Source organism: Hyposmocoma kahamanoa, unplaced genomic scaffold, assembly GCF_003589595.1.
Source record: "Hyposmocoma kahamanoa isolate Upper Pololo Valley unplaced genomic scaffold, ASM358959v1 66, whole genome shotgun sequence".
NCBI lineage: Eukaryota > Metazoa > Arthropoda > Insecta > Lepidoptera > Cosmopterigidae > Hyposmocoma > Hyposmocoma kahamanoa.
The window spans coordinates 10,292,986-10,310,348 of record NW_020653854.1 but is presented as its reverse complement, the minus strand read 5'-3'; positions in this window follow the sequence as shown (position 1 = coordinate 10,310,348).

The window sequence follows — 17,363 nt, the reverse complement described above, 5'->3', positions numbered from 1 at the left end:
TGGTAAGCTACACGCCTGTCCATTAGAATTGCAATGCCACTCAGACCTTTAAATCGCAAAGATCTGAAGGGCACTGCCACCCTGAGACATAAGTTGACAAGTTCCAGGTGCCTGTGATTTCACCAACACCCTGACCTTTCAAAAACCGGAACGCAATGATCCTAATGTTACTGCTTGGCTACCGCCAAACACGGAAGTACTACTACTACTACTATTACTACCTTACCTATTTCTTCCGAAATAGATAAGGTAGTAGCACTTTCCCGAACGAACTCTTTCACAAGGAGCTCTTCTGCTACTAAACCTTGATACTCTACCCTGATACTGTGGTTAGGAAACTACGCCATTATGGTTTAAATAGTTTTCTAGCTTTATTATTTATAGTATAATGCATTGTCTCTTTTCATAAATGCAATAAATACATTGTCGAAATAGGTACATTATGTATGAGTTATGGTACTGGTTATTTAAATGATATATTCATAAAAAAATAAAGCTGCTTTGAGTTCGGTTAACAAAGGTGGTTTTCCGGTCGCGGTGGTGTCGCATAAGATGATTATTAACATAAGATGTTAATAATGATAAAAATCTAAAACCTCAGTTTGCGGCTTACAATGTAAGTTTTTTGTGTTCATAGGAATTTGGTATTGTAATGCTAAATTATTTCCTCACAGGGACATTATTATGTATAGATAACCTCTAAAGAATACACTGCATAGATAGAACTTTAAATAAAGCTAAAGAAGTCTTAAATATGTTGAAGCCGTGCAGGCGCTATGAAACTAATAGTGCACGTGCTGAGGATAATGTGAAAGGTGTGGCGGATTCATTTTATTAATCAAAATATCGTCTTGATGCTTAATTTGTTTATTATCATTTGCAACAGCAACTATAGTCTTTCAATAATATCTTAATGCAATCATACAATAAAACATAATAAAAACGTAGATACGCGTCGAATGAGCCAGAGCGTCAGAGGAAGTGGAAGAGTGAGAGTGATGTCTTTAAAATTATAGAGTTTTCAAACCATAGATATAATCTTAGGGGTAGTATTCACTATCTTTTTAACCGACTTCAAAAAAAAAAGAGGAGGTTCTTAATTCCATGTGTTTTTCTCTTTTCTATATGTGTTACGCGATAACGATTTGCGCACCAATTTTGATGATCCTTTTTTTGTTGGAATGAGGGTACCTCAGTATTGGTCGCATTGAAATTTGAAGAAAATACTTCACCTCTAAGACTGACAAACTAGGGGATGAATCCGGTTTCGCGCACTTTCCGGTAACCGATTTCAATAAAACTTGGCAAATAGATGTAATACCACGAACTTTTAAGGTTAGTTTTTTTAATACTCTGTACTGAGATTATTGACAAGAAGTACAGGGTCAAGGGCACGTAAAGCTTGACACTTAAGACTTAAATCCAACTCTATTACGCTTACAATAAGAATGGTCTAAAGTACAAAGTATCAAGCTTGACGTGCTCTTGACTGTAAGTACGTATGTGTACGTGTGTGTTGTGTGTGGGTAGATAGTTACCCTATATTTGTCTCACACCTTTGTGTAAAATTATATGCAGATATGGTAGATACCTATTATGATTTATATGTGTATTATATATTCGTACTTCTTATCTCAATTTTGATAGGCATGGTTTAAATTTTAAACCATAATTCTATTCGTATAATGTAATATTAGCATTGATATAATATAATATTAGCATGTTTTCACCTAAGTAGGTACTTATGTGGGAGTTCTTGGGCTCTTCTTTTTTTATGATACCAAGTGACTGGGCGAGCAAGTCGTGTGTCTGATGGTAAGCGCGACACGTCTGTCCATAGCAGTTGCTGCGCCACTTAGAGCTTAAATTAGCGCTTTATGCGCTTTGTTCAGAAGTGGAATGATATAATATGATATAATTATATAATGATAATGATGATGGTATTTTCTAAGATATGAGCGCCTTTGTTGCAATAATATTTATATTATTAAAAAGCCGTCTTATAGGCCCAAAAACAGGCAGCTACCTTGCCCAACGTATCGTCATAGTCATACATGGTCATACATACTCGCAACCGTCTTCGCGCTATCTTCATTTGCGTAATCGACATTCGCACTCACGTAGTATACCCTACAAAGGGAGGTAGGCTGCCGGTATTTTAAGCATCATAACTCTGGGATCCTATTTCGTCCGTTTAATATGCAAGCTCCACAAGCATACATAAAGTCCTCTGACTACGATTTTCTAAAGCAGAGATTTCCAACCTTTTTTGTCTGGTAGACCACGTGCCAATTTATTCTAATATTAATATTTTTTAAATATCTTTATTAATATTTTTTAACACATTCATCAACTTCAACTGTGTGTTTGACACAGTGCTAGAGAGAAACTTCATAACAAATGATGAAAAGTTTTATACATTTATTTAACTTAATTATTTTGTTTGTTGTGAAATAGTAATATAAAATTTATTATATATATTTATTTCTCTCACAAAAATTAAGAGTTTACATAAATTATGAGAGACAGAAGCCTAAACGGGGCGGTATCCACAGACATGTCTATGGCGGTATCTTAAGTCTCCACATATAAAATTATGTATTTACTAATCAGCGTAATGTGGATTAGTCCACTGATGGACCAAAATTTTGGTCACGACCTGCCTTAATGGGTTTCACTCTCCTGGCCCTCAATTAACGTCTCATGCACCCCTAGTAGTTTGGAGTGGACCCCGGAAGATCGACGTAGACCACTTTGGAAATTATCTCTATAAAGCATTTGAATAATGAAAGCTTTACAATACTTGTTTTTTAGAATTAGAAAAGCCAAAGAAACAGTGATCATAATCTTCTTCTTTTTAGACTAAAAATTACAGTAATGGGAAAATATCACGAGAATTGATGACAGTTTCCGTTTAACGTGAGTTACCTCTGTTTCTTAATACAAAGTGCAAGTTCTTGAAATGATTAAATAAGTAATATGTATAGACAAAATGTTAAACGTTAAACGATAAAAAGTTTTCATTTGTTCTTTCGTGAATACTATGAGTAAAAGAAATGTAATAATTACATTTTCGTGGTCTAAGATTTTAGTGCATAATTTTGAGAATTTCGTTTCACGGTAGGTATTTATAAATTGACAGCTCACAAACTGTCAGAATCAAAAGGCGCCTGTTAAAAGACCCACACTTTATTTCTGTCTAATGTTAAAAAACGAAATACACGTACTCGAAATCAATTATCCTGCTTATCGAGAAACCGCTGACGTGTCGATAACGATCTCTGAAACACAACATTACTGAACTTATGTGGAACAAAATTAAATTAAAGATTTCCCTTTTATTTTAATCTGTTTTATATATAAGTAATAAGTTCTAAATGCTGTGACAGGTGTGACTTCTAATTTGTGGGTGTGACGTTGTATTTCTTAGTCGATATTGAAGTAATAACATCTAGTGTAAAAACAAAACCTATTTTATAGTTGTCATCAGCTTACAACATAACACTTTCTCTCATCGACAAAGTTAAACGCACAACACGTGTCGATATTGTAGGTAGGTAGGTTGAAATATTTATCTGACCTTTTATCGTTATGACTTAGAATTCGCGCCGCTCTAGGCCGCTTATCATGAAACTTAAGTTTTGTTAAGTTAACTCGTGCCTTTCTCGTTGCTTTTATTCTTGTTATATACGCCCTGGGGTATTTCTACAAGTAGAGCTAATTAAATTGCTTATCGAGTGATATGAGAAAAAAAAGACGTAAATGATCTGTCCCCGTTAGATGAAAGAACGCTTGTGACCAATCTCAAAACCGAGAAAATAATGTTTAAAGAAATTCTCACACGCTTGTATCGCCTCTCACTTGTGACTGGAGTAGTTCCCAGGTCGTGGAAACTTGCAAACGTGCAACCTGTGCATCTAAAGACATAGCGAAGCTCTTGCAGTGTCTTTAGACATTTCTAAAGTTTTTGACAGGGTCTGGTACGCAAGCCTTTTAAGCAAGCTTCCCTCTGATGACAGCACAGTTGTGGACAGGTACTTGACCAATGCAAGGGTCAGTGGAGAAGAAATCCAGTTTTGTCGAGAGTCCATGGTTAGTAGTTTGAATTTAACACTGAAGGCAGTCTCCGATTAGGGTGATGCCAATCTTGTCAAATTTAATGCTAACAAAACGCAGGCGTGTCTATTCTCCACAAAACGGAGTCCCTTTCACCTGACTCCGACTTTCCGTGATATATCCATACCCATAGCCGACCGTCTCCAGCTACTTGGAATGGACCTGTCATCCAATTTGAACTTCGGCAGATACATTGAATCCATGGCCAAAATTGCAGCCAGGAAGCTTGGCATCCTTTCCAAGGAGAGGCGTTACTTCACACCGGGACAGTTGCTTCAGAAAAAAGTTGTACCAAGCACAAGTCCTTTCCTGTAAGAAGTACTGCTGTCACTTATGGAATGGGTCTGCTAAATTACCAACTGGGGCCTTACCATGAACTCTTATTACGATTCAGTTTAGGACCTAAAATGAATCGTTGTGAGACAGCGCTACATGAATTGTATATCACCATCCCGCTTTATTGTCGTTACAAACCTATACTGAACTGTGGATAAGAGTTGATGGTACGGCCCCTGGCTACTTTGGATTCAATCGACAAGCGTGTTAAAAGGCTTATAGGCGACTCGGAATTTGTTGAGAAGAAGCTACAGAGCCTTGGACACTGCCGTAAAATTGCCTGCTTATCGGTATTCTACAGGATATATCACGGAGAGTGTGCGACGGAATTGCGTAATTTGATTCCGCCTTCCCCTTTCCATCATCGGAGAACTAGACGTGGGTTGGGGTTCCACCCCTATATTGTGGACACAAAGCGTTTCGCTTCCACATTTGTATGGCGAGCGGCCTACCTAGAGTTCCCCATAACTTATCCACCTAGTGAAAATTTGAATTTGAATTTGAATTTGAATTATGTACCTATACATAATATTTTTTGTCACATGCGCCGTTTCAACTAACGGCGGCGGCAGAAATCATGTTAATTGGACACCAATATTCCCAGCAGATAATCAATCGAAATCAGAAATGATAAATATTGTACTCACAAAGTTATAAAAGTATTCAATATAAACAGTGTAAACTTATTCAAATACTGCCTTGGTTTTTATTGTTGCTGTTTATAACGATTTTTAATTTTGATCTAAAATCAGTCAGAACACATTTATTTATTTATTTGTTTTATTTATTTAATACAATATTACTTGTTATATCTTATCATAACCTTTTACAAGCAATGTAATTGCCACAAAATACAACATACACTAAAACATAAACTAACACATGCAATTTTGACAATTAACAATATGATTGGAAATTGATGCGTACGTACACTACTTTCACGAGATTTTTTGTATTTTTTGATGCTGTCGAGCATTATTTGACTGAACTTAAAAATTAAAAATTCTTTTACGGGGCTTAAGAGGAGAGTCATGCTGAATATCAACAATGTCACTTTATTTATTTAACGTCCTACACAAACTTGCATCTGGCCAATTTAAGCCAGATTTGCGAAATGGAACACCGAATAGAATAATTTTGTAACGAGGATACCTAACCGTAAAAGAGCACTTTGATATAATCCACCTCATTTTAATTCTAAGTTCTAAACTCAAGGAGTGTGTTGCATAGTGTGGTCTCCAAATGACACCGCAGTACTCCAAAATACTACGAACTAAACTACATATTATAGAGCAATATTTTAGTTTTATTGTTTCGAAAACTTTTAATATTACGCAGTTCTAATCCCAACATTTGCGAGGCCCTGGCCCTACTCACTATAATATGAATGTGTGGAATAAACGTTAATTTGTTGTCAAATAGGACGTCTAGACCCCGAATTTCTTCCAATTCTTGTATATTAACATCATTTACCTGGTAGTTAGTAGTTTAGGTTAATAAGTAGTAAGGAACCAAATTGCGTTTTCTACCGAATTTTACACATAGTGTAGAACGGAAGCAAAAGTAACAAGGGGTAATTGAAACATTGTCTATATTTCGAAAACGGTCAGTCGTTTTTACTTAATTGTGCAGTGTGCTTGTATAGGGTCAAGAGCACGCAAGTTTAACACTAAAGGCTTACATTTAACTCTATGCCGCTTGCTATAAGGCCGGTCCAAGGTCCAAAATGTTAAGCTTGCTGTGCTCTTGGCTGTACTTACTCATCAGACACGTTCCGTCTTGTTTTTAGTCGAGCGCTGGCAGCGCGTGACGCGATCGACTGTTACCTATAGGTCGTTTTGTATTTCCGTGTCTTCAAAGTAAGAATATATTGATTTTTAAACATAAATTGTTGGACTTTTAACGAAGAATGTATAAATGTGTAACATTGTGGTAATATTACTGTGTGTATGTATTTTACAGTAGTTTTGAAGATAATGAATATTCTTCTCTAATACATCCACTGGTGCAGTTGTAACACAGTATTCCGGAGGAAAATTGTCACGTTACAATTGACCCACTGTTATAATTGACCCTGTGAGCATTTTTTAAATAATATTTTTTATTGTTCTATAAATCGACCAAATCCAAACATTAAAGTTTTAAGATGTTTATCAAATAAATTGTCTGTTTACTTATTAAATAGTTCTTTGTGCAGCACAAACCTAAAGAAAACAAACCTTTTAATTACAGTAATTACAGCATATTATTTTAAAAATAATATGTTAAATTAACTTGGACATTGTGAAAATGCTCTAGTATCATTAATACGAATAGTCGAGTGAGATACAGAGGAGAAGTACTAAGAATAAAAAGCACAGATTTACGGACAAGCCCTTCCTTAGAATATAGTCTGCAAACATTATTATATTGTAATCTGTGACATGGTAACAGATACTTTAATATTATCTGGGGGTAATAGTATTAATAGAGGGGGCAGTTATCACAAACAACATGTCATTCAAAATTCGAGTAAAAAAATTTGCATTTAGGTGAATTGTGTTTAGATTAGGTATATTAATACAAGTTTTTCTGGCTAAATTTCAAATTCCTGCCCATAAAAAGCATTGCCATTAAAATTAAGACTACTATTTTTGTTTGTTTTACATGTTTTTAATTGTCAGTATATTTAATAGTGTTCGGTTTAAGTACGTTATCAAATTCATTTTTAATAATACTAAATATCGTGTTATATAAAATATTTGGAACCTCTGGGGCTGGGAATTTAAACTATTGTCTATATTATTTTGAAATCCAATTATTCGTTCTATGGTAATCGGTCTCTACAGAAATTGCTCTATCTTCTTGCTCATTTTACAATTGAAAGAAGCCAATTGGCCACTATGGTCTGATCTTAAGAAATTTATGATTGATTTAGATACTGCATCTGTATTGCAAAAATGTTATCAATACAAGTAGAAGAGGAGGCAGTGATGCGAGTTGGTTCCAAAAGATTAATCAAGTTAAAACTTTTAAATAAATTAATGAGTCTTACAGAAGTAGAACAGTTATTACACTACAAAGATTGTATTAGGTACATTACAAGGATTGTAACGTAATGTTGTCAAGCATAATGGCAGATTACTTTTTTAATCGAATCGTGCTTGGGCTTTGTTATGTTCGCTTAATAACTCTTTGTTATAAATAAAAACAATCCCAATTCCCAGTCGACCTCTCATAAAATTTCGCTCGTGGTTTAAAAATAGTATCCTGAGCGTAGCAAGCACAGTTTCAAGCACAGTCTGTGGTTTCAAGACACGAGACACAAAACAACTTTGCTGCCGAGAGAAACACACAACTTTTCACCTCACTATAGCGAGGGAAATGGTATAGATCAAAGAAAAACAGTTGAACTTTAACAAAATAATTTAATAAACAAAATTAGTCATCTTTGTCAATTTAATGTCAACACAAATTAGAATAAAATATACCAATACCAACGGATTGATATGACATAAATAATGTACGACAAATCGCGTAGTTAGTAGAATGCACGTTGAAGGTGTAATTATTATTTTTTTCACCGAAACAAAAAAATTAGGTGCAACACAGCCATCGTCAAGTTCGAATTTCAAAAACCTCTTCCACGCTAGCGTGGAAAAAGCGCTTTTGCGCACAGATTTCTAATTAGAAAGAAAGCCTTTCCGAGCTAGTGAGGTAAACAAAATTGTCTCCAGTTTCTCGTTGTTATTAAAAAAATTATGAATGATAAAAAGTGTCTGTTTACTTAATCCAATGCTTAAATTTTGATAACCCTTACCTCTACCTAACGAAATAAAATTAGGCATTGCGATTTATTTATTTTTTTAACCTCACTTAATCTCACTCTTGGTTGTGACCTTTTGTATGAGTTGACTTCTCGATAACGATACTTGTTTAATCCAGAAAAAGGTTTCCGTCTGCCATATCAGACACTTGACATAAGCCTGGCAGTACGATGATGTTAATAAATTAATCATTGAAGATACAAAGTACCATTTATTTATTGAGGATTGGCTATGGCTATAGTCAGCAGTTTAATTATATAACAAATAATTAAAAAACTCAAAACGTACATAAACCAAAAAATAATTAGTGTCAAAACTGTAACTACAAACACTAAAAATTCATAGATTAATTATCATGATTATTTTATTGATTACCTTAAACTAACGAACTGTCAAGAAAAACCACCGCACGTGGAAATGCGAGTCCAAGTTTTTTCTACGCTCGTTTCTTAACGTGGTTACGTACACAAAACTAATATATAAGTGTACATCGTAATATCATAGTCTAACCAATTGTGGTAATATACTATATTATGATAGCTGAAACCAGAAATTTTACTTACGTTATGTATATTATGTGTCCTAATCGATAATTTAGTGTAAGTGTAAACTTGCGCACTCCAAACTTTATTATAATTTTAGTAATAAGATTAAAGATGACTTGTTATAAGATGAAGAAGAGATTTCAATATATGGTTTGTAATAAACTACCTCAGGCTTGGGTTATAGTTTCTGAAATCATGCAGCATTTAACAATATACTGTGTTTTTTTCTTTTAATGGGGCATAGTATGGGAAAATCATCTAAAATTAATCAATGTAAAACTAAAGACAAGCGGCGTTGTCCTACTTGCATAAAGATGGATGCAAAATGCGTTACACCATCACCAACGTTGTGGCGAGCTGATTCGGCTGATTCTTTTTTTTTTTTTTTTTTTATACATGACAGGCAAATGACTCCACTCCACCTGATGTTAAGTGGAAAGTGGTATCCAAACGCGAAGGAACCTAGTGCAGCGATGGAACCCTCACTGCACTAGCCACCTCCACCCTGCCTGCCTACAATATGCCTCTTCACGCCTCGTTTGAAGGACCCCATATCATAAGAGGGAGGGAAGACATGTGCCGGAAGGGAGTTCCATTTGTCAACCGTGCGGCAGAGAAAGGAGCCACCGAACCTTTTAGTACGCGATGGAATTCGGCAGGTAGTGAAACGGTGACTACGAAGGCCAGCACGCGTGCTTCTGAGCAGGAACGGGGAAGGGGGGATGAGGTTGAACAGCTCTTCAGAGCACTCACCATGGTACATGCGGTAAAAGGCGCTAAGCGATGCAACATCTCTACGCAGTTGCAGAGGTTCAAGGCGTGATGAGACCTCTTCGTCGCCTATAATGCGAGTAGCACGACGCTGTAATTTATCCAAGGCATCGAGTAGGTACTTGGCGGAGCCGTCCCACAAGTGCGAACAATACTCAACGCAAGACCGGACCTGTGTTTTGTACAGCAGGCATAACTGGTCCGGCGTGAAAAAACGTCGCACTTTGTTCAGGACTCCGAGTTTCCGTGAGGCTGTTTTGATCACAGATTCGATGTAGCTCCTTGGATTCAAATCACAGCAGATTTCCACACCGAGCAAGGTAAAACTGCTCTGAGGTGAAAGTGCTGTGCTCATCAGAGAAGGCATGGGAAGGCATTCACCTCGAGATGTTCCAAAAACAATAGAGAAGACGATAGTGACATATTTTGCTGTAAACATAAACACTGAAAACTCCTTTCAGTCATTGTCGAATGAGAAAATACTGAGTAGTTCTTCGATGATTCTAGAAGAAAGTAAATTAAATCGCAATTGCCCCGAATGTACGATAAATACAAAATATGACATTGAAGAGAAGAATAAGATAAATAATACTCTAGAAAATAAGTTAGGCAGTGCCGAACAAGAAATAGATAATTTACCATTAGAAAATTCATCACTCAAAAAATTATTACGGAGTAGGAGCAAAAAATACGTTTTTTAAATGAAGTGTGCAAGTCCCCATCGACATCGGCTAAGAAAAATAAAAATCGACTAAGCAAAAACTGCTGCGCTAACTTCGACACCCAAACCCTGTGCAAAACCAATAAATGACGTACACCCCAACGCACTAGAGAACCCACCCAGAACGGAAATTATTCTAAATAACGCGAAGGAATGTAATAGGAACTTATATCAGCAGTCACATCGAATGAATATAGAGAAAAACTCGACCAGACGCAACATACTTCTGCTCGCCGACGAGACAGGCAGACACCTGCAAGTTGTAATGAGCAGCCTAACAGGGGCACAAGAGTTAACAAAAAATGATTACGTAATTATATTAGCAGGTTTACATGACGACAACATAATTAAATTTCAATCAGCTTTATATAATTGCATTAGTGCATTGAAAAATACTAATGTTATATATGGGGAAGTACATAGTAATAAATATATTAAAAAATTTAAATTGAATATATTAATTGAGACTATAAGTTTACAGTACAAAAGATTAAGTTTTTACAGAAACAATCAATTGGACAGATTTAATACATGCAGGTGGCTTACATTGGATATTATGTTGTTAGATTACACTATCAAATATTCCACTATGAATAAAAATAGTAGTAAAAACGTAGAGAGCATATCAACACAAACAGACAATGATTATCCAAGAACTCGGACCACAGAAAAAATGACATGGATGGTGCACGAAACAGAAACAAAAACTATTCCTTTCATCAGCAATAGCTTTACAATTTTATACTAGAACATGAGAAGTATAGCAAACAAATTCCACTTAATATAGATTCTTGCTGAAGAAGAGGATCTATCTATAATTTGTGTGACTGAAACCTGGATCACAGAAGCTAAAAAAGACTTGTTAAACCTAGAAGAGTACAATGTTGCGAGTGCGTTTTACAGATCTAACTATGAGGCCGGAGGAGTGTGTATATTCTGATATTTTCACATTCTATATAGAGTGTATAGAATGTGAAAATATCAGAAAACTATCTATAGAGTATATTATACAAATGTGTGCAACAGAGATACCAAAATTGAATGTGTTAGCTATTGTAACATATTGACCTGATAGTAGTAGAGAAGTAACTTTGTTTGAAGTACAACTTGAACAACTTTTGAAATTAGGAGCAATTAAGTATTGTAAGCAATAATGGAAGGAGACCATAATGTTAATTTCTTGAATAAATCTAATCAAACTAAAAGAATAACTGACATATAGTTTTATGCAAAATGTAAAAGAACCAACACGAATCACAAGGACTAGTTCGACATGTTTAGATATTATATTTACGAACTTTAACACTGAACACATAACAATCAATGTTCGAGAATTGGGAATGTCAGATCATAATATCTATTCCAATATGTAATATAAACCAAAATGACGCCATATGCACAAAGAAAAGAACTTTTAATGGTAGAAACACAGCATTATTCAAGTATCATGTGCAGTGTATTGATTGGAGTAGAGTCGTTACAGAGAACAAAAATATAAACCAAAATTATAATGCGTTTCACGAACGTTTAGCGTATATTAAAATTATTACTCTTGCACATAGATAGCAGTATTCTGAATAAATACTATAAAGGTTATGAAATGGCTCTAAAAAAGGCAGTAAAAGTGTCAAAACGACAACATTGCATTAAAATAATGGAAGAATCAAAAAATAAAACAAAAACCATTTGGCAAATTATTAAAGAGCGAACAAATAAAGTAAGTAAAAGAATTGTATAAAATTTTAAATTAAATATTAATGATACAACTATAGAAAATCCTGACGTAATTGCTAATACCCTAAATGAGTTCTTTGTTACAGTTGGAACTACAGAAATGAATAATAGACCCAAGGGTAGACTAGTCGTATTCCTTTCGAGTAAATCCATGTACTTAAGCCCTGTAAACCAAAATGAAATAAAAAACATTATTAAAAATCTGAAGAATAAATCAAGTTTCGGCTGTAATGAACTCCCCCCAAGTTAATAAAACAATGTAAAATGAACTAGCGGCACCTTTAACACACTTAGTAAAGCAATCATTTTCTAAAGCTACCTTTCCTGACTTGTTAAAAATCTCAATTATAAAACCTGTGCCTAAATCTAGACTAACAAATGACCCAAATAGTTTTCGTCCAATAGCTCTTCTATCTACATTTTCAAAAATTTTTGAAACTGCAATGGCAAAGCGTTTAAATTCATTTTGTGAAAAATCTAATGTATACGATGCAAGTCAATATGGTTTTCGTAACAAAAGATCAACAATATATGCGCTATATACATATATCAAAGAAACTTTAGATATAATTAATAACCGAAAGTACGCTGTTGCATTGTTGTTGGATATGGGCAAAGCATATGATAGAGTATCCCATGAAATTCTTTTTAAAAAATTGCACGGTATTGGTGTACGCGGAATAGCCCACAAATGGAATCGAGAACAATTCGTAGATATTGAACACTACGATTTTGTAAAATATATTTAACATTTTACAGACCACAGCAAACAGTAGTAAAAAATTCAATACCACAGGGTAGTGTTTTGGGCTGTATCCTCTTTTTAATATATACAATTTTTTTAATATATATAAATGATTTGCCAAAACTTTTAGATGACAAAATCATACTTTACGCAGATGACATTACTATAATATTTCAATGCAATAATAGTGACGAATTAAAACAAAAATTAAATATTACATTAAAACAAATAACAAACTGGTAGGTATACCGATCACAATTTAATATTAAACTTTACGAAAACTAAATTAATCCAAGCAAAACCACGTCAAAAACCACCAATGAAAATCGATTTGTCATATGAAAATAGTAAAATAACATGTGTAGATTCGTGTAATTTATTAGGATTAGAAATTGACTCAGGAGTTAATTGGAAATGCCATGTAGTATAAGGTGTATGTATAAGGTGTCTGGAAAATTATCTAGGTTCACATACGCTCTATACGAGTAAAAAAATGTACAAATTTAAAAACCGCTTTGTCTACATATTACGCCTATAGGCAAACTTGGCTAATTTATGGTATCATTTTGTGGGGTAATAGTGCTCGTACCAGCAGCCTCTTTATTCTACAGAAGAAATGCATGAGAGTATTGGCAAACATAATGGAAACAGACTACACTAGACCACATTTTTCTAGTTTATTTAATAAATAAAGTATTTGAAATTATTAGTTTGTAAGAAAATACAGGCACTTGTTTGGACAAGGAAGTGATAATCCTTATGTAGGTGATTTGAAACTGCGAAACAAATTGATTGGTTCTTTTAAAAATTTAAAAATTGTTAGCTCGGGTACACACAATAGGGCCATAAGAGTCTATAACAAAATACCTCTTAGAATAAGAAACATTGAAAATAATTACGTTCGCAAATGCTCTGAAAAGTTTCTTGCTCTCGAACTGTTTCTATGACCTAAAAGAGTATTTCGATAATAAAAGCACATGATATTATGTGTACAGTATAGTAAGTTAAGTTGACATGAATTTATGTGTACCTATTAGTATTAATATTAGTATAATGAAGTAAGTTAATTGCAGTGCCCTTACAGGGTTTATGTTGGAATGTAATAATAGCTTTAAGACCTTTTGTACCACATAAAGCAATAAATGATATGATTATGATTATGAAATCCGAAAACATAGAAGATATAAGAGAACTGTCTTAGGAACCATTAAGTCTTTAATGTTAAAACATTTTGATATACCTAGTCTTTTTTTTTAAAGTGTGAGTTGTGCATAAAAATGAATAAAATTGATCAAAAGTTTTTTTAGTGCTGATCGACTCTGTTTCGTAAACAGATCATTTCATTGTATGGGGCGAAAAAAATAGGGACAGCAGAAGTTGGTAAAATTTTAATAAAAAAGAACGTTTCATACGAAATGAATAACGTTTTAAAAAGACTAACTTCTGCTGTCTCGATTATTTTCTTCCAATATAATAAAATCATTCTTATAAGAAACTGAGTGTAGCAGCATTTAAAAAAATAGCCAATTTTATTAGTTTTGTATGAAAAATCATTTTATTAAATTTGAGCAACTTCTGCTGTTCCGATTTTTTTCGTCCCATACAATGAAACCATCCTTATAAGAAGCTGAGTCTATCAGCATTAAAAACGATTTAGTCGATTTTATTCATTTTGGACGAAACTTCTGCTGTCCCGATTTTTTCGTCCCGTACAATGAAATGATCTTTACATAAAACTGAGTCGATCAGCGTAAAAAATTTTTTATCAAATTTATTATTTTTTATGGACAACTCACGCTTACTTAATGGTTCCTAAGACAGTTTTCTTGTATCTTCCATGGTTTCGGATTTTACCATACTGTCACAATTAAAAAAACACTTTGTATGTATGGTGACATATGTATATTAAGTATGTACCCGTCATATAAGTCAGTATAGTGTCAGAATCACGTCTTTCTCTAAACAGTAACGACGAGAAGAGATATTTGATTAGCACTACCCTTCTCGTGATAATCAAAAGTCAAAGTTTATCATCCAACACTTGTACGTACGTACGAGGTACATGTGTTGGATGTACGTACGTACATCAAGCTTGACAGTTCAGACTTTCGACCGTTCTTATCGTAGGCGGCATTAGAGTTGAATTTAAATCTAATCGTGCAGCTTGACGTGCTCTTGACTCTGTACAAAGACTAAAAGTTTCTTTTACCATGGAAGTTTTAGGTTTACCTAATGTAGTTACCCTATACGTAACTAAGATTCCAGACCAGATTTTTATTCTTATGTATGTGTGTTAAGTACAGTCAAATTTTACTCTTCATGCGGTCCACCGTTCACATTGCAACTAGTTCAATTTAAATCTTAAATGTCAAACATGATATTCGTAAATGAATAACATTAGCTTTGAATGAAGAAAACTGCAACTTTTTGTTTACGAAGCAAGCGCACTCCCTACAACGTTGTATAGGTACATATTTTTCAGTAAGAATGAAATTCGTTTACATTTGTTATAGACTCCTTTTCATTAGTACTTAGGATGTTAGACATTACGTATATTTCACCCACTTGTCCGTTAACCTTGAATTAAAAAAAAGTCTATAGGTAGTAAGTCGCGTGCATTGTATACATAAATTACTTTAAAATATCTACATTGAGTAATGAAATGCTTTTGAGCTTTAATTGGAATTTCAAAATCATGCATCATTTTATAAATTAACAGTATATTTTTGCTCAGTACTCACATCGTAGTGTATACTAACTGGTAAACATGACTATGCGTATAATGATGACATACTGAGAAGAGAACTAAATATCAAGTAAGTAAGTGTACTGCCACAGTTGCGTCATCTTCGAAATAGTGACGAAAACGAGAAATAATATGCGATTTAGCCATGTCACTGCTTAATAATAATAAAAGTTCAAAGTTTATCAACCATACCACATCCATACTTGGGTGTCATGTATCGGTGATATTGTGATCGTGTTTATATTGTATACGTCAGAAATTGATAATCATGCAGTTTATAAAATAATTAATTATAGATGTATTTCAAAAGTATTTTTTTGTTAACTGTACCTACTTACTGGTTATGTTATACATAATGTGATCCATAGCAACAGGTCGCGCGACTTTCGGAGAATTCTCGCAGTTACCATATCGTATCTAGTTTGTACGTTACACAAATTGCATAAAGTTCATTAATCATTACAACTACAATACACACACAATACAATTCTGTTACAAAAACTCGAAACTTCCGTTACGTTCCGCGAAAATGGAAATTAAGCTTTATTAGAGTCGGGTTTTAAATTAGAAATAAGAAACTTAAGGCTACTAAAAGACACTTTGAAAACAAATGTTGCCATATTTATTGCTCAGGGATGTGTTTGGTTCAGCTCTCGATAAACCCACTGTAGCAAAACCAGTCAAAAGTAAACTTCAAAGGTTTTTGTGATTAATTTATTAATCAATACAACATATTTCTATTTTTTTTATTTAAAACAAAAACTCTATTTAACTGTAATTTTTATTATAAGTAGGTATAAAAAACTAAGAAACCACTAAACGTCAGCCTATTAATATCCAACAATAAAAAATAAAACGACCACATTGTTTACTTTGAGGATGATATCGAGAAAAAGTTAAAATTTCACACAGATAGAAACAGTTTTGTTGTATAAACTGAATTATTTTATGACATTTTTATAGTATCTGTTTCTAATACAATTCAATAATAATAATAATTAGGCAGCGACGATCTAGGTATAACGAGTCACGTCTAAAGATTGGACTTATTTGCAAAAATAATACGCTTAAGCTAATTAACAAAAGTTAAGGATACGTACCGTCCGTACGGTTGGGTCCAAGTTTTTCAAAACCCACCGTACCAGAATAAAGAAACTCTCTGACAAAACACTCCAACTCATGGAACAGAGACATGAAATGAGGCTACAGAACTCAGAACTCAGAACTCAGAGGATGCAAGTCACTACAGGCGGCTAAATAGGCAGATATCGAAGTCTTTGACGAATGACATACACCAATTTAATAGGGAGCATATTAAAGAGGCCATTGAGCGGAACAAAGGCTCCTAGGTATTCGCGAGAGATCTGTCTATTGGGCAAAGCCAACTGACGAAGCTGAAAACTGATGACGGTAGCATTACATCTAAGCCTGAAATCCTGAGGGAGGTAGAAAGTTACTATCGACAGCTATACTCCACGAAAGCACCTGTTGAAAGCGATTCTAAAGACCCCAGAGGAAAGCTTATCCGACATTATACCGAAGATATCCCGGACGTCAGCCTGTATGAGATGAAACTGCCTCCGTGGCCGAACGGTTACCATGCCGGACTGCCACGCAGAGGTCCCAGGTTCGATTCCCGGGCCGGGAGAAATAGTTGTATGGCCTACAATTATTTCTCTCGTGAGTTTGGGTGTAATTTGTGGTTGTCTATGTGTGTGTCCATGGCACCCGCGACACAGGGTTTCCCTAGTGCGGGGCTATGTTGAGTGTGTGCGTTATTATTATTATTATTATTATTATTAGTGTGGCTCTCAAACAACTCAAGAACAACAAAGCGGTGGGC